The following is an 18,533-nucleotide window of genomic DNA, read 5'->3' as shown; positions in this document are numbered from 1 at the left end:
CTCAATTTTTGTTATTTCTACTTTTTTCAATTTTAATATGATAATAAATATTCACTAACTATATATGTGCATATATATGAAGTACTTATTTTCATTATTTTTAATTATGTGTGTGTGCAGAGAAGATGCATACATGTCAATGCTAGTACCCACAGAAAGAGACCAGAAATGGCATATCTCCTTGAACTGGAGTTACAGGTAAATTATACATCACTAGATGTGAGTGCTATGAATCAAACTTGGGTTCACTATGTACTTTTAACACCCTACCTATGTTTCCAGACCCTACCACGTATATACAGAACAAAGGGATTGAGAATTTAAAATGTTTGTCCATTTCTTGCAGAGCATCAGAAGCTATAGAACAATATGATACACATTATTCTAGAAAGTTCTGGTATCATTTAGGGATCTGATATTAGTCAGCTATACATTTTGGAGGAAATATGAATGACACAGAGTTAATGGCTGTTGGGTGAGGAGGAGGCAGATCAGAGTCATCATCAATTTAAGTGTGTATTGAAAGACTTGAGATTATTGTTGTCTGGGGCCACATCCACCAATTTAAATTGTTCATAGATAGGGAATAAATGACAGTAACCAAGCCTGTGTGTTGGGGAGATAGAATAATCAGCAAAGTATTTGCCATGAAAGGATGAGGACCTGTGTTAAATTGCCCAGAACTCACATACAAAGATGTGGCGCGATGAAAGGGATTTGTAATGCAGTAATGGAGAGACAGACACGAGAGGATACCAACGGCTTTGCTGGCCAACCAGTGTAGCTGAATTGATGAGCTCCAGGTTCATCTGGAGACTGTGTCTCAAATAATAAGGTTGAGAGTATTTGAAGAAGACATCCAGCATTGTCCTTTGGCCTCTGGCTTCTACACATTCATGAACACATTTGCATGTCCACTCACAACATGCCCACATGCACATATGTGCACACCTCTGTTGGGAGCCTCGTGAGCATCCGCCATTCCAAGATGGCACGGGCATCCTGTCCTCCCACTAGTAAACAACTGACTGTGCAGGTGCAAAAGGCAAAAAGCGCACCAAAGTCACTGCCCATCCCGGGGCGTATTATGGGTAATGAGTGAACAGTCAATCAGAAGTGAACACGTCACTCTAGGGTGTATTTAAGCAGTGCCTTTTCCGGGCTTTCCGTCTTTCCGCTTCTGCATATATAAGAAGTAAAGCCTCACTGTAGTAACCACCCGAACACTGCCTCACGTGTCTTTTTCGCGGGCGAAGGGGACACGGAAAGGTGCGGAACACACCTCACAAACTCACACTTAAAAGAGGGGTTGACAGGAGTGAAGAGATAGATGGCTTAGCAGTTCAGAGCACTGGCTGCTCTTCTAGAAGACCCAGAATCAATCCTGAACACCGACATCACAGCTTACAATGTTGGTAACTCAGTTGCAGGGTATTCGATGCCCTCTTCTGGTCTCAGTGGGCACCAGGCATACAAATGATGCATAATCATTCATGCAGTCAAAACACCCATACTCTTAAAATAGAATAAAAAATAAAATTAAGAAACAAGAGGGCCAGGCAGCCACAAGCAATTCAAATATATCTTTCTCATTCACACTAGTAATTTCTATCCTGAGCCTATGAGAGACAATTTTAATGGAATTGACATTGGTTAACATTACCCAGATAGCCAGATTAATGTTAAGCAAACAAATTATTACTTTTTGTCTTTTATTTTTGAGTTTATACATACATCCTTTCATCTTTCCTCCCTTCAAGCCCTCGCTTATACTTCTTCCTTTCTTTCAAATTCATGGTTTCTTTTTTTCATTGTTGTTACAACATACATATATGTATATAAAATATTACTCTTGGCTATACTTCACCAAGAGTTTTGTATTTTGCTCTTGCTATTTTTGTGTAATTCACTATGGCACTCCATTATGATGATGTAGTGTCTCTTCCTCTGCTGTGGACTTCAGGCTGAACATCATCGGATGGCCAGTTTCTAATGCTATTCAGAGCAGGCAGCCATTGAAAAGAAATTGAGAAGTTTGGAGGGAAGAACAGATCATGAGAGGGGTATCTAGTGGAAGACTCCCAAAAATTATAGATTCCAATGGCAATCAAGAAACTAGCAAAACCCAGAGTTAGGCAAATATCCAGAAAGCAGGCACTTTACAGGATTTGAAGTTTGCACTTAGTCTCAGCACTTAGCAGGCAGAGACAGAGGTAGAGGGGGACTGGGGGGGGGGGGAGGAATCTGTTCTACAAAGGGAGGGGAGACTTGAGGGGGGAAAGAATCTGTTCTACAGAGGGAGTTCTAGGACAGCCAGAGCTACAGAGAAACTCTGTCTCAAACAAACAAACAAACAGAGAGTAAGAAAAAACAAAGCAACAATAACAAAAACAAAACAAGAAAACAAAGCAAAAGAAAAAAGTCCCAATTCTTGATAGAGATGAGCAGACTGCTCTCATCTGACTCCCTATTTGCCTATGAAATGACCCAGTCTAAACACTTCGTGGATGGCTATAGCATATTGTAGCTAGCTGCAGAACAAGATCAGAAGCAAATTCCCCACTCTCTGGCACAGGCAGTTTCTCAGGTACTTGAGGACAAAGACAGAAGAAAAAGAAAAAAGAAAAAAAATGAGAAACAACACAGACAACACAGAGAAGAAGCAACTGTGTAAATGGAGACTGAGTGTGGAAGTTCCTCTCGAGTTCATTCCTCATCAGAGAAAAGTACATCAGACATCTTAAAATAATGGTCCCGACCTTTATGAGGCTGATGCTTCATGTAAGAAGGATGCAGATTTGCACACTGCTATAGGTCTTTCATGAGAGTATTAATGGAGTGAGTGAGTGTGTGTGTGTGTGTGTGTGTGTGTGTGTGTGTGTGCGCGCGCGCGCGCGCACGTCACATAAAATGCAGTTATTCATTCTGTGGGGTCCTACTCAATTTTCAGTAATAAGTATTAGAATAGACATCATCTTTACTATCAGACACTTAAATGGTGTCAGAAAGGAATGGAGCAACTAAAATCTCACTGAAGTCACTTTACTTTGCTGTGGTTTGGGGTTTTTTGTTTGTTTGTTTGTTTGTTTTTGGTGTGGTTTGGGTTGGTTTGGGTTGTTCTTCTTCTTGTTGTTGTTTTTGTTTTGAGACAGGATTTCTCTGTGAAGACATGGATGACCTGAAACTTGCTCTGTAGACCAGGCTGGCCTCTAACTCAGAAATGTCCCTGACTCTGCCTCCTGAGTGCTGAGATCAAAGGCGTGCGTCACCACTATCCAACTCACTTTGTGATAGCGTGTGCTATGAAATGAAACCATAAGGTGTTATAAAATCAAAAAGAAGTAACTGCTACAGTGTTAATGAGCCAAAACATTTTATTCGTTGGAGTATTGACATTTAATTCAGTGGAGATTGAAAAGATAAAAATTTAGGGAGAAGCAGGTTGAAGGTCTTTGGAGGGAGAGGTAATTGTCACAGTCGGAACAGGGAGCACAGGCAGAATCTCTGAGGAGAGAGAGGGGCTCAGTGTGAATTATGTGTGTCTTCCTGGTCAAGAGGCCAAGAGAATGCCACAGTGAGAAGAGTAAAAAAAAAGAGAAGGGTTTTTTTTTTTTTTCCATCTTGAAATATCTACAACGATAATAAAGCAGAACAAAGCTGAGGGAAGTTGGCTTCCCAGTGATAGCAAGAAGGTCAGAGGCACCCATTCCTCAGAAATCCAATTATTTAACTGGTTAAAATTTTGAAAACACATTTTTAACATGGCTACCAGTTATAGTTAATTGTATGTATAAATGCATACTAAAGTTTATATATCCTTATTATAAAGTTCCTGAATATTGTTTTTTAAAGGCTTGTGAAGGAAAACTTATGAAAGAAAAGCTATCCAATTAATAGTTATTATAGAGAAAATCTATAGCATTAGAGTCACGGCTCCTGCCTTAGCTACCACTCTTACATACTCTGTTTTTTTTAGTAGATCTTTCTTTATATTTTAAATGCATGGAAGCCATCATGTTTAGGACAATCTCCACAAACTCTCATAAATACCTAATTCATATCTAAACTCCAGGATAAGCCCAGATGACAGGAGATAACTGTGAGGTAGTAGAAGTTATGGAAAGAATATTATGCTGTAACTATTTGTTCCAAGTTGAGAAAAAAATAACAGCACCAATAAACAGCTGTCTACAGAAACACAGACAAAACAAAGACAAAAAATACAAAAAGAAAGGGGGGGGCTGTCAGGGTGGCTCATGCCTATCACTTGCTAAGGCAGAAGGATTTCCACGAGTTCAAAGCTAGCCTAATCTACATAGTGAGTCCCAGAGCAGCCAGAGCTACTGTGTAAGACTATTTCAAACACAACACCACATAACCGTCATCTATAATAAGTCACCTATCAATCCAACTCAGTTGTATAGTTACGGGCTTACTATGCAAAAGCTCGATATTGGAACTATTTCCTTTTTCATGAAATTGGTCTATAGATTTGTTACAATGAAATAACAGTCTAAATGAGTATGGAAGTGTAAGGGTGCTAGAATGTTCATTGTCATTTACAAAAGAATGAGGCAACAATTTATTATAACGCTACCACCACCATAATCAGAACAGTTCAGCATTAGAATGAAGGGAGCCAATCATATCACTAGAGCAGCACATGGGGCCTAGAACACACCCACAATTATGTGGTTATTTGATCCTCAACAAAACCACCAAAGCGATCCTCTGAAATCAAAGATTTTCAACAGATGGTGGTGGAAAAACTGGATGTACTTATGGGGGGAACATTAGCCTCATCTGACACCAGAATTTATCAGGATGGATTATATACCTAAATATGCAGTCACTACATATTACATTTGAAGCAGTAAGAACAAAGTTCTCAGTGAGGAGAGCAGACATTAATAAACTTCATCAGTATTAGGAGCAGTTTCCCAAGCCTCCCCAAGATGAATTGGTAAACTAGACTGAAGAAAATATTAACAATAAAATAACACATTTGTAATGAGAGACCAGATAGATGATAGATAGATAGATAGATAGATAGATACATAGATACATAGATACATAGATAGAGATAGATAGATAGATAGATAGATAGATAGATAGATAGATAGATAGATAGATAGATAGATAGTATTACGGCTCAATATAACAATGAACAGTCCAGTAAAAAATATGTAAATATTTGAACAAACACTTCATTAAAAATAACACATGAATGGTCAATAGTCACAAGAAAAAAATGCTCAACATTGTTGGTCATCACTTCCTTCATTGGGGCTAAGGTCAAAATGACTAGAAGCACAAATGCTAGTCAATACAAAGCAATTGGATTCTTGCTCTCTCTCTCTCTCTCTCTCTCTCTCTCTCTCTCTCTCTCTCTCTGTCTCTCTCTCTCTGTCTCTCTGTCTCTCTCTCTCTCTCTCTCTCTCTCTCTCTCTCTCTCTCTCTCTCTCTGTCTCTCTCTCTCTGTCTCTCTCTCTCTCTCTCTCTCTCTGTCTCTCTCTCTCTCTGTGTGTGTGTGTGTGTGTGTGTGTGTGTGTGTGTGTGTGTGTGTGTGTGTGGTCTGTTAAGGTTGAAACCCTCCCATCTCAGTCTCTTGAGAGCTGGGATTACAATCATGCCTAGCTTTAGATTGACCCTGAGCAGTGCCATCCCTGGGTTGTATAAGAAGGCAGGCTAAACCAGTGAAAGGGAGCAAGTCCAAAAGCAGTGTTTGCCACAATCTCTGCTTCAGTTCCTGCCTCCAGGTTTCTGCCTTGAGTTCCTGGCCTGTCTTTCTTCAGTGTTGGACTGTGGCCTTTGAGACGTAAAAAGAAATGAAACCTCTCCATCCTCAACTTGTTTGTGGTCAGGTTGCTCACCACAGCAATCAAAAGCAAACAAAGACAGTGGGAATTTGAGCATGTGCCTCTTAAATTTTTATGTTTAATTTATAAACTTTACTTCAGAAGGTCTTAAACAAACAGTGAAGCCTAGCTAATGCTTCACGTGGTGTGGCATCTAATAGGAAGACTATTGATGTCTGAAATTCACTTTGCAATGTATTATGAAATAAAATGGATTATTGGCTGAATGGGTCGACTGATGCATATCCTACTATAAAGAAAGTAATCAGAGTTGAAGGTAAGTAGTGAGCATATGTATTTACCATGAAATGCCTTCAAATATATTGAATATTTTGTAATAAAATGTTGGAGGAGACAAAATAAACTTTGGTTTACGGTTCCAAGTTTCCTTTGATGAGTAATGACACTTTTCTCCAACAAGACTGACCTCACTGTGCAGTGGCAGGGACTCCAACAGATGTCCACCCTCAAACTGGCTAGCAAAAGCCAATTACTCAATTTCCAGGAATTCTGTGACCCAGTTGGTGTCACAGTGGTAGTTTGAATTGGGCACAGTGGGATTATTTACACCAGGGTATTGCTAAATACTACCATCAGGGCTTCTTGGGTTTTGGTTCTTGAGTGCCAGTTGTTAAACATTTATCAACACACACCACCTCCCTCATTCTATAGCCCTCTGGCAAGAAAAAAAATGAAGCATGGTAACATAAATTAAGCAAAACACATCTGAGTTATAAGTAAAAGATAAACACTTTGTCCATATTAAGCCTTTTTAAGCCTGGAAAAACAGAAAATAACTAAGGATTGGCAATTAACATTGTCCACATATTTAGAAAGTAAGCTTTAGGTTATTGCCTAAGGCATTTAATACTTATGAACAATTATAATCATATATTTATGTGTAGTAAGATAAACTTTAGTCAACTGAAATTTGGTTTTATAAAATTTTTACTAATGCTAAAATTTAAGTCATATTTTGTGAACCACTAGAATAGAATGGGATCACATGAAATTTGAGTTATGTCCTTAATGCTTTTGGGGTTTGGTGTTGAGGTGGGGGAAAGGGGGTTTGGTAAGTGATTTTTCAGGTATAATAAAATTATATGAAAATTAACAATTTCAATTAATTGCATTTGTGAAAACATAACTGATAATAACTATTAACTTGTACACTTCAACTTCTCCATGTTCAATGAGACATGTAGGTGTTGTCTTCAGTAATAGAAGAATAAAAAAAAAATCCAAGTGAAACTTGGTGTTCTATTCCTATCCAACAGTTTTGATAGGCAAGCATTCCACCAAGAAACCATGTGCTTATTGGGGCCGATGACAGATGGCAGGGCATGCAGAGAGCGCTCCCTCATTCACTGCCTGAGTTTAAGCTACTGACCTATCAGGAACCTTTACGGAGACCTTTGCTCTGTTTTTATTTTATATTTCAAATGAGCTTGTTACATTGAAGTTATTACAGATTTGGGGGTAATATTTATTGATCAAATTTATCGACTTCAACTAATAAGCAAATTGAAGCTAATGTTGGAGTTAGGCACTTCTATGACACAACTGTGAAATCTATACAAGTGACTTAGATACCGAAGTGACTTAGATAAGAAGCCAGGAGCATGGCTGTAGAGTTAGAAACACATTTCCTTTTGCAGCCAGGAAAACATCCAATAGAACCATCCCTGTAGCATATTAGATGACAGGCAACACACTTGCTTATAGACTAAGAGAAGAGTAGGTGGTGGTCTTTTCTTCCTACTTTGAGATCATATTCCAAGAGTTTATGCAAGCTAAGAAGAATTCAGAAATCCTTTGGGTTAACAACATTTCTTGGCTGAATTAATGTTTTTACACTTATTTTCAATTATTTAGCTCATGGAATAATTTTCTGTTGCAAATTTTGTCTGTTCTGATTCTTTCATTGTATTGTTCCCAATGGAAAAAAATACTTAAAATATTTCTAGGAGACAGTAATTAATTTAGTAGGTCAACGTAACTTCCTGTGATTTAGATCATTTTTGAGGACATGAACAATCACTCACCTTGAAAGGAAACAGACGAAGTATTCTGCTCTCCTTGCCAAGTGAGGACACATGCTTTCAGACAGCCTTTGTTCATCATCACAGGAGAAAAGAACATTTCCTAGATGGGAGTCCGCTCAGCCCAAGGCTATATTTAAAATATCTTGACCGTGATAAAAGTTATAATTAAAATCACCCATTGAATAAGTTTTCGTGACTTAACTGTCTTCTCCCAGATCAACTCATCTTCAGTACAACCAGCAGAAAAATTCATAAAAATAATTATAGTTTTACTTGTATGTTTTCTAGTTGTATAGAAATTTTCATAAGAAATAGCTTCTGAATTTAGAAAAGAAATTTTTGTTTTTTGATGAACAATAATGTAAGCTAGATTTTAGAACATAGCTCTAAAGGTTGACCCTGATTCATTAATTTTAGATTCTTCTCTTTCCTAGGATTTAAATCCCATGTTGGGGAAAATCTAGTTCATTGATAAGTAACATACAGAAGGTAATTAAAAATATTCCCCTTAGAATAACTTCCATAGGAAGAGGTATCCAAACAACTCCTTTATTCTGAAGTTTTGCTGTACTCTTCTGTTGGAATCCTGATTCTCTTGAACAGCAGTTTTGTATTTATAATTATTACGTATTCATAACATATATATTATAACTGGAATCTTCCAAAGCTTGAGCAATGCCTCCTGTTTCCTCAGCATTGACAGACTGTTCTTGTCCTATATTGAGCACACAAAATTTTTTTTTGCTGATCAACTGATTTAGGACACAGTGTTTTCTCTTTTTCTCCTCAAGCTTGTAATCTAGATGTCATATCAGGTTTAAGAAAATAATCTGAAACAACCCTTGCCTATTCCAAATTTATTTAATTTCTTATATTTTAAACTCACTCTTTGTCTGGAAGGATATAACACTCTGATATTAGTACTCTTGACTTCTGATCTACTTATTTTTATTGATAATACATTTCTGATTTTTATATGCCATATTTCAAGGTCTCCCTCTGGATTCCTGAAATAGTAGATAGTACCAAACTCAACACAGGCTATACATTTTCTTCTATGCCTGACAACATGATCATACAGCATTTAGTTCATCCAATATGTGTTCATGTTTTATATCCTGATGCCTCCTTTGCAATAATACTCTTGACATTTGCAGCCAGTATTAAGTATAAGATCTACTTGCACACAAGGACTGCTGCATTGTAGTCCTTTAGGATAACTGAGATAGCTACTAGGTGACTAGGAGGTAGTGCACACATCCTGGATACTGTGGACAAAGGATGATTCATGTCTACAAGAAAATAGAGTAGACTAGTAAAAAATAATTTTAGGTATTCAAAACTGTGTGCAGGTTAAAACATGAGTTACTTGCTTCTGGAATTTTCCATTTATTATTTCAGATCCTCTTTTACCAAAGACAACTTCCAGTGTGCAAAGCGAAAGCACAGACCTGAAAGGGGACTATACAGCACATAAAGTAATTAATATAAAATTATCTCAAAGGTGAATATTACCTAACAAAATTATATACTATTCAACCATCTGTCATTATCAGTGGAATCCCTATAATTCCTTGATTATACTCATGTAGAATCAAGAGGTACAATGTCATTTTTAATTAAATTTGGGGGTTTTCAGTATTTTATCTCTGATTAGGGTGATGTTCGGACTGAGTCTAGGTGGGGGGGTCTAAAATTCACTGTTCTTTTAATATCTTATAGCACTCATTATTGGGATTTGCTGATCCCAATATTTGTCTTAGAGTGGTTTGTAATGACCTTGAAGTTAGAAGATTAAACCAATGTTCTAATCTTATGCCTGCTTTTTCCTAACTGGGTGAGCCTGAGCAAACCTCTTCAATTTCGAAGTCCTAAAATTTCTCACCTGTAAAGTGATGCTGTTAAACTTAGTCTTCCTAATTTACCAGTGTCTGTACAGAGTCAAGAGAGAACGTATACACCAAAATCCTTAAAAATATAGAACAGCATAAAAGTTCTATTATCATTAAATATCTTAAAACTGCTTCTTCCGCCAAACGGTTTGGTTTCATTCCCTCCCATGCATGGTTGGAGTGTGCTGATGATCTGGTACATGTTCAGGAATACTTAAGTACCTGCTGTGAGAGAATGCTCCTACAGACACAGAGTACTAGTTAAGCAAGAGAAAAAAAATAAAAAAAAAGTCCAAAATGAAGAGATAAGTCTTCCTCAAAAAGGAAGAATTAAGTCACCTGTTAAATGGTATTTGCATTGGGGGGTTAAGTAACCTGAAGTCAATCATCTGCCTGACGTTTCCTGAAGAACACAATCTATACAATACTTTCTGCATCAAATCAGTTGGAAGAAAATTACTAAATGTTTATTCTCTACAACGGTAGAGTAATGAGTAACAGAAATATCCGTTCACTGTTTTAAGCTGTAATTATAAAGCTAGGGAAAATAGAGGAAGCACCCATGCGCAAAGCACTGAAAAAAACTATGCAAAACTATCTTCATAAACATCTATACTCCCAGAAACCTAAGATCTATTATCTATTATACCTAAGGTGTCATATAAAATTAATACATATCCAAAAAAGAAAGAAACCACAGCACACAGTCTGAAGAGTAAACGACAGAAACAAACCCCAATGGCAAAGATGTTGCAATTAGCAAGCAAGGAATTTTTTTATATACTGTATGAAAATTATACAATTTTCAATTTGTCAAAGGAAAATGTGGGACATAATGACAAAACTAACAGAATATTGGAAAAAATATAGGAGGTTTAAAAAACAGATCTGGAGTAAAATTTTACTAGGTGGGTTAGACAATATGCTGACAAGGCAGAGGAAAAGGTCAGCAAATTGTAAGACAACGCAAGAGAGACCTAAACAGACCAGCCAATCACAGCTAAGCACATAAACTAATACTGGGATGAGCAGGCCAGACCAAGAGGTCAAACTGACTGGACCAGAGCCTATTTCAGTAACCAGAACCCCTAAATAAAGGACCCATTGATATTGAAGTCCTGACTGTCTCTGTTGAAGAGAATGTCCTACTTCCACTTAGCAATCTCGGCATTATCCTTGATCACTGGTAAATAGTAGTTTCAGTTCTTTCAGTGTGACAACTCAAAATCTCTAGTCTTTGTCATATGGCTTCTGGGGAAAGGGGGATTCACTATCTAATTGAAAACCACTGGCCCAGGTAAATAAAAGGCAAAGAACCTGTTGAATTTCATACTAACCTGAAAATATTCCTATCATATAAACCTTTATTTATACTTATAAATAATCAACCCAGCCTGATTCTTGCCTATCTCCTTTCTCTGTCTGTCTCTCTGTCTCTCTCTGTCTCTCTCTGTCTCTCTCTGTCTCTCTCCTCTCCTCTCCTCTCCTCTCCTCTCCTCTCCTCTCCTCTCCTCTCCTCTCCTCTCCTCTCCTCTCCTCTCCTCTCCTCTCCTCTCCTCTTCTCTCCTCTCCCTTACCTTTCTCCCTTCCTTTAGTCTTTCCTCCATCTCTCATCCTCTCCTTCCCTGCACTTCTCTCTTACAGTACAGGGGATGGCAGCAGGGTCTCCCTGTGCTATGCAAGCCCTCAACTACTAAGCTTTTATACTATTATGGTTGGATCTTAAATGTCGCTCAAGGACCCTGTTTTGAACATTTGGTCCTCAGGCTCTATCACATGCTAGGGGGTGGAGTGGGGATGGTTAAGTTATTCAGAGGTGTGTCCTCAGAGGAGATTTCGGAACTCAGGCTCCATCCTCTCTTCTTTTACTAGTCATGGTGAGCTAAGCAGCTTTATTTCACTACACGATTTGAATCATATTTGTAATGTTCTGCCTCTGCAAATCAAGAGAGCCAGCTTCTCCAGACTGAAACTATAAAACTACAAGCCCAATTAGCCTTTCCTTCTTAAAAATTCTCTAATGTATTTTGTTACAGAGACAGAAAGCTAATGAACACACTTTTGGCAAGTAAGTTGTCACTTCTTGCTTCTGGACAGTCAGTCACGGAAAAAGGAAAGATTCAGTTCTGATTTTCTGGGACGTCTGCTATAAAGCCCAGGGTTGGAACCCAGAATGACCATACAACTCTGTTTCTCTTTTACACACCCTCAAATAAACTCAACCTATATGTGTTTCTTTCTCATAAAAATTGTCTATTGTCATTGATTCTTAATTTTTTTCTTCTCAGACAAGTGTCACACCCACTTGTTCTCTCTCTCTCTCTCTCTCTCTCTCTCTCTCTCTCTCTCTCTCTCACACACACACACACACACACACACACCACCAATTCACAGTTATTGAGAGTAATCAAAAAGCCCATCTAAAAGAAATGAAGGAATCTGAACACAGGTACCCTTCATGGTCAAACAATATATCCTCCAGAAAGCACAGATTATCAAGTGACTATGTCAGTGCCAGGTGAAGATTACCCCCTGCAAATTTTTGATCAGGGAAGCTCCAGGAGACCCCCAAACAGCACACACTGTTGCCATTTCTCTTGGCTGTCTACCATACCTAGATAGTGAGACCCTACGTTTGAAGACACAACATGCTTCACTTATACAATATAGAAAAATCAAGCTGGAACTGACCCGAATCATCATTGCTGGCTAGCTTTCACAGTGCCAGAAGCTGCTATGCAGTCCACTGAGGGAGACAAACCATCAATGGAACTGTCCAGCAAAGGATCCTGAATGCTACAATACCATCCTGCTAGGCAACAGGTACCCATTGATGCAATACCGTAAGAAGGTGATGGGTGTAACCAATCACTTTCTGGCTGCATTTGAGGCCTGTTCTACCAAAGAGAACTCATGCCTGTTACCTAAACTTAGACAGTACATGGCTTGGGGGGGGGGTTATAGCCTCTGAGGGTCAGAGAGGAATCATTACTATTGTCTGATTAAATGAACGTTTCTAAACTGCCTTCTAAATGCTTGTTTGTACCCATCACTTACTGTTGGCTTCATCTTTGGCCTGAGATGCTTCTTATGCCTTGAGCATAACTTACTGCTGAGACTTCAGAATTCCAATCTGTGATTACTCAAGGCTTCACTTCAAATCAGACATCTGCATCACCCACTTAAGGCTCAGGGAGCACTGAGGAAGGGGTGGAAAGCACATAAGTGCTTGGGTGGAGGCAAGTGCTGTGAGATGCTCTTTTGGAAATGCTGTGGTCACTGCCCACCTCAGCTATGACTGCCAGTACAAGGTCTGCATGAGAGCAAGCTACCCACACAAGATCAGTCAACATCACAGCAGGCAAAATTAGTCATATTCAGTCAATTACAAAGTAAAATAATAAACTAAAATAAAATGGGATGTGAAGGAGGTGGGGAGGGGTGTTAGGAATGTCCAAGGTTTTAGGGGAGGGAGTCAGGGGTTGGATATGATCAAAATAATGCATATACAGGTATGGCTTGTCAATAATTTAAAATTATATTCTAGTGATACACATCTACACTATTCCTCATTACCCTTCAAATGCAGTATTAGTTTCTTATAGTGCTGTATTAATTTACTGCTACATCTCCAAACAACACCAACATAAAATATTTTTTAAAAAAGATTCATTTCTCTGTCCACTTCAAATTCTTCTATATCATTTGCTTTACCTTCATGTGTGTGAATGCTTCAAAAGATGTTTAGACTACAATGATAGCAACCTTTGAGTCGTATTTATAAGATCATGCAAAAATGCCATGAAGGATCCAAGGTGATAGTCTTGCATTTATGTGAAATTTTTGTGACAACACTCACTTTTTGAAAGGTCATTTAAAATTTCTGCTATGTGAAATTTTCAGCTGGGAAGAATTGAGTATGTATAATATGATCTTATTTACTGTCAGCCAACTTCAACAATCATTAACTCATGGCCAGTCTCACCTGTCTTGTACTGATAATCACGTTCCTTTTCCAGTATAATTTTTTTTTGAGCAAATCCTATAAATGTTACCATCTCACCTGTAAGTACTGAATACATGACTCTAAAGTGTACAGCCATCTCCTAAGACCATGACACGTTCTCCTATTTGAAAAGATAAAAACAATTCTTTAGTTTTATTAAACATCCAGTCACAGCTCAAGTCGGTGTGGTCTCGGATATCACAAATTACTTCTACTTCGCAGTGTGTTGATGAAATTAGGAGTGATAGAAGATTCATACATGGAAATTAAATGATTTTTAAAACTCTTAACTGTTAGGGCCTCTCCCTCCACCAGCTTCTACTGTTTCTCTTCCTCTCTCCATCTCTCCCCTACCTCCCTACAGTTTACTTGTTGAACAAACTGACTGCTGCATTGTATATGGTATTCTCTAAATTTATTTTGAAAATAAAATAAAATAAAATAAAATCAGCCAGGTAGTGGTGGTGCACACCTTTAATCCCAGCATTTGGGAGACAGAGGCAGGCAGATCTCTGTGAGTTCAAGGCTGTCCTGGTATATATAGAGAGTTACAGCACAGCCAGACCTACACTGTGAAACTCTGTCAAAACCAAACAAAAATAGAACAAAACAACAACAAAGCAAACAACAAAAATATATGAATCCATGTTTCCTGAGAGCTTTGTATAAACAAAACACAATTTTAGAATGTTTCATCCACTAATATGAACTCTGTGGTTGTGTTCCCTCAAAACAAATATTGAATCCCTAGCCTGGAATACGGTGGAACTTACGAGATGGGGCCTTGGAGCTAACTATGGACAGAGGAGACCATGAGGGAAGATCTCTGTTCTGATGGGGTTTGTGTTCCATAAGAAACAAAGGAAAGCTTGCTCTCTCTCTCTCTGACTCTGCTCTTTAAAGAGGGTCATGTGATCATATACCTTATGATCAAAATGCATTATATGGAAACACTGAAAAATAAATAAAATGAAATAGGAGGACACAAAGTTGGGAGAGGAGGAGAGGTGGGAGGTACTTTTGAAAGGAGCAGAGTGTGACTATTATCAGGATGCATTGTATGACATTCTCAAAGATTAAGGAAAGTATAGTTTAAACATTTTAAGTTAAAACAAAGTCTTGGGACAACCAGAAAGAAAGCCCTTGAGTTGTAGAGTTAGCTTAGTTGTACTGGAGTTAAATCCTCAAAACCACACACACACACACACACACACACACACACACACACACACACTCCCCTCTGGCTTCTGGCCACTTCCCTCTTGACTTGGCCCTGAAACAGCAATCTTCATTCCTGACTCAGCTGAAGAATCTCAGATCAGCTCCTGCCTTGAAGCTTGAAGCTTCAGGACACATCAGGCTTTCCCTGATGGGAAGGGAGCATAGGAAGAAGTAATTGAACATCCAGATGAGTTACAGAATGAAATAGACTTAATGAACAGGCCAGTGAGGAATATTTGAAAGGAGAGCAAAAACGTAACAAACTCCACTGACATTTTTTTTTTTTTCAGAAGAGGTCAGAACTGATCACCAAGGTTCCAAACTTCTGGCTAACTAACATTTGTCAACCATCTACAAGTGTTCCTGCTTGGGAGGGGGATGAAGAGGCCTTGCATTATTTGACCAGACTTGAAGTGATGGAATTTGAAGACACAAAACCAGGTTACAGAAGAGATTTTCGTTTGTTTTTGTTTCTCTGTGTTGCCTGGGTGTCCTGGAACTATCCCTGTAAGACCAGGCTGGCCTCAAACTCAGAGATCCATCCCCCTCTGCCTCCCAAGTGCCGGGATTAAAGGTGTGCACTGCCATATCTGGCTGGATTTTTCTTTTTTCTTTTTTCTTTCTTTCTTTCTTTCTTTCTTTCTTTTTTTTTTTTCCTTTTTTAATTAATCATTCCATTTGTTTACATTTAAAAATCTATCCCACTTCCCGGTTACCCTTCCAACCCCCCCCCCCCCCAATCTCACATCTATCCTATTCCTTCTTCACCTTTGCCTCCATGAGGGTGCTACCCACCCCCCCCCACCCTCTTCCCCTCCACCGCTCCAGCATCCCCCTACACTGGAGCATCAAACCTCCACAGGACCAAGGGCCTCCCCTGCCATTGCTGTCAGGCAAGGCCATCCTCTGTTAAATAGGTAACTGAAGTCCTGGATCCCTCTCTGTACACTTGGTTGGTGGTCTAGTCCCTGGGAGCACTGGGTGATCCGGCCAGCTGATGCTCTTCCTATGAGGTTGCAATCCCCCACCGCTCCGAGCGCTAGTCCTTCCGCAGCCCTCGGGGTCATTCTGATGATTGGCTCCAAGCATCCACATCTGCATTGGTCAGTTGCTGACCGGACCTCCTAAGGAGCAGCCACACCAGGCTCCTGTCAGCAAGCACCTCTTGACCACAACAACAAAATAGGGTTTGGTGTCTGCAGTCAGGATGTATCCCCAGGTGGGGCAGTCCCCGATGGCCCTTCCTTTAATCTCTGCTCCATTTTTTGTCCCTTTTCTTCTGTTGGACAGGAACATTTCTGGGTTAAAAACTTTGAGAGGGGCGGGTGCCCCATCCCTCGACTGGGGGCCATGCCTATCTGCTGGAGGTGGATTTTTATTTTGATGAACATCCTTACTTTGAAACTAAAATTCTCTTCAAGTAATTTCATCTGAATGGGAGTGGTGGTCCACCTTCTACACCCACTGGAATCAAATGAAAACCTGGAAAGAATTTGTTCAAAGGCTCAAGGTAAACAAAGAATAAGGCCAGCAGGAAGCTGTAGCATTAAGAAACAGAGTTTCTTTATCTGGTTACTCACCATACTGCTGCAGGTGCAGATGTCGGGAGAGGGAACACCAAGCCAAATCCCTTGTAATGCTGCTTGGCTCCGGATATGGATGATGAAGAGGTGAAGGTGAGGCTGATGAAGAGGGAGGATGTGGAGATATTGATGAAGGGGTGAGGATGGAGCTGAAGAAGATGAAGGTGCTGATGACCGGAGGAAGGAGAGGAAGATAAAAGCAAGAACAGCTAGCGTAGAAGACTGATGGATTCCAACCTTCTATTTTTTTCTTTCTATTTTTTTTAATTTTCTCCAGTTCCTGGGAGTGAATTGCAGTCATCTCCTCCATCTCTCTTGTGCTCACTCACCATATTTTTGAGGTTTCTCTCTTCTCAACCCCATGATTCTCATTTAGGGGAAAATATCTTGAGCAAAATATCTGGGGCAGGGCGGGGTGGGGGAGTAAAGAATCACAACTTCTCTGTTCCGAGTTCACTTTTATTCTTTCTTGTCTCAAAAACTGTGGCTTCAACAACACCCTTGTGCTCCGTGGGGAAAAAGGAAAAGCCCTCCAGCTGCCTTGGCTCTGCTGGAAGCTGGAGGGTGCTAGACCTCTCTGTAGCAGTGCATAGGTTTCTAGCTGTTTTCCTTTCTCTCTATATTAGGCTCAGAGATTACACTGTGCCTTTGTGTGAATACAGACAGCATTTATCAACACCACCAGCAGCAACAACAACTATTTGTGTATACTTACAAATCCCAGAACTGGGGAGGTAGGGGAATGCAAGTCCTTGATATTCCTTTTCTATGCATCCTGACCCTACTTGACCAACTGCAGGATAATGAGGGACACTGGAGAGGGGAGAGGGAAATAGGGAGAGGGGCGTTCTCAAAAAAAAAAAAAGTGTCATGACATACTTACCAAAGATTTTAGCCCCCAGAATGATGAAAAAACAAATTTCAGCTATCCAAGTGACACATGCTATGTTTCTTTTTAATTCTTTTTAATTTTTTAAAATTGACAGTTTTTAACATGTATACAATGAATTTTAGTCATTTCCTCCTTCCATTCCCCTTTCCCCCAATAAATCCACCTTCTAGTTTCATGCCTTGTTTATGTGTGTGACCAGCTGAGTTTGATTAGATTGCTTACTAATAACAATTTGATAGATTGATGAGAGTGGATAGGAGCTCACTGAAACACAGGCAACTTACCAGCGGCTACTTAACAGCATTGAAGACAAAGGCACTGTCCCTCAGCAAATACTAACTGCCAAATGACCCTAAAGGAGGGATGGAAGTTCATGGGCCCCTCCCCTCCCCATGACATGAAAGTGATGAACCCAATCACCTGCAAGTCTTGTACAGAGAACTATAACTGTCCTGAGTTCATGAGTGTGACAGACATCATATCTAGAAGATGTTTTTTTTTTTTTTTTTTTGCTACACATCTTTCTGTCTTCTGGCTCTAACATTCTTTCTGCCTCTTCTTTTGTGGTATCCCCTGAGCCTGTGTGAGGTTGGCAGAGATGTCCCATTGTCCTAGCTTGCTTTGCATTGCTGTGATAAATACCATGGCTGTAAGCAGCTTACAGAGGAAAGGCTTCATCTTATCTAATGCTTTCATGTCATCCTCCATCATTGAAGGAAGTCGGGCCCAAAACTCAAGGCAGGGGCGTGGAGACAGGAACTGAAGCAGGCCTTGGAGGAGTGAAGCTTCCCAGCCTGCTTCCCAGCCTTATGTTGTACTACCATTCTGATCTCACTTGTTCAGGAGAGGCACCACCAATGATAGGCTGGTCCTCCCACACCAGTCATTAATGAAAAGGAAAAATAAAAACACACACACAAAAAAAACCAACAACAATAAAAAAACATACCTACTTACATATAAGCCAATCTGATGGACGCGTGTTATCAAGTATGGTTCTCTCTTTTCCCAGGAGATCCTAGTTTGTGTGAAATCA

The 18,533-nt window shown here is 39.5% G+C and overlaps 1 pseudogene; it reads left to right on the top strand.

Moving 5' to 3' along the window:
• Positions 1-706: 706 nt before the first annotated feature.
• On the top strand, positions 707-16,802 carry LOC117720434 (protein SET-like; annotated as a pseudogene).
• The last annotated feature ends 1,731 nt before the right edge of the window (positions 16,803-18,533 follow it).

This window comes from Arvicanthis niloticus, chromosome 15, assembly GCF_011762505.2.
Source record: "Arvicanthis niloticus isolate mArvNil1 chromosome 15, mArvNil1.pat.X, whole genome shotgun sequence".
Lineage (NCBI taxonomy): Eukaryota > Metazoa > Chordata > Mammalia > Rodentia > Muridae > Arvicanthis > Arvicanthis niloticus.
The sequence above is the reverse complement of the archived record's forward strand: the minus strand, read 5'-3'. Positions and strand labels throughout refer to the sequence as shown.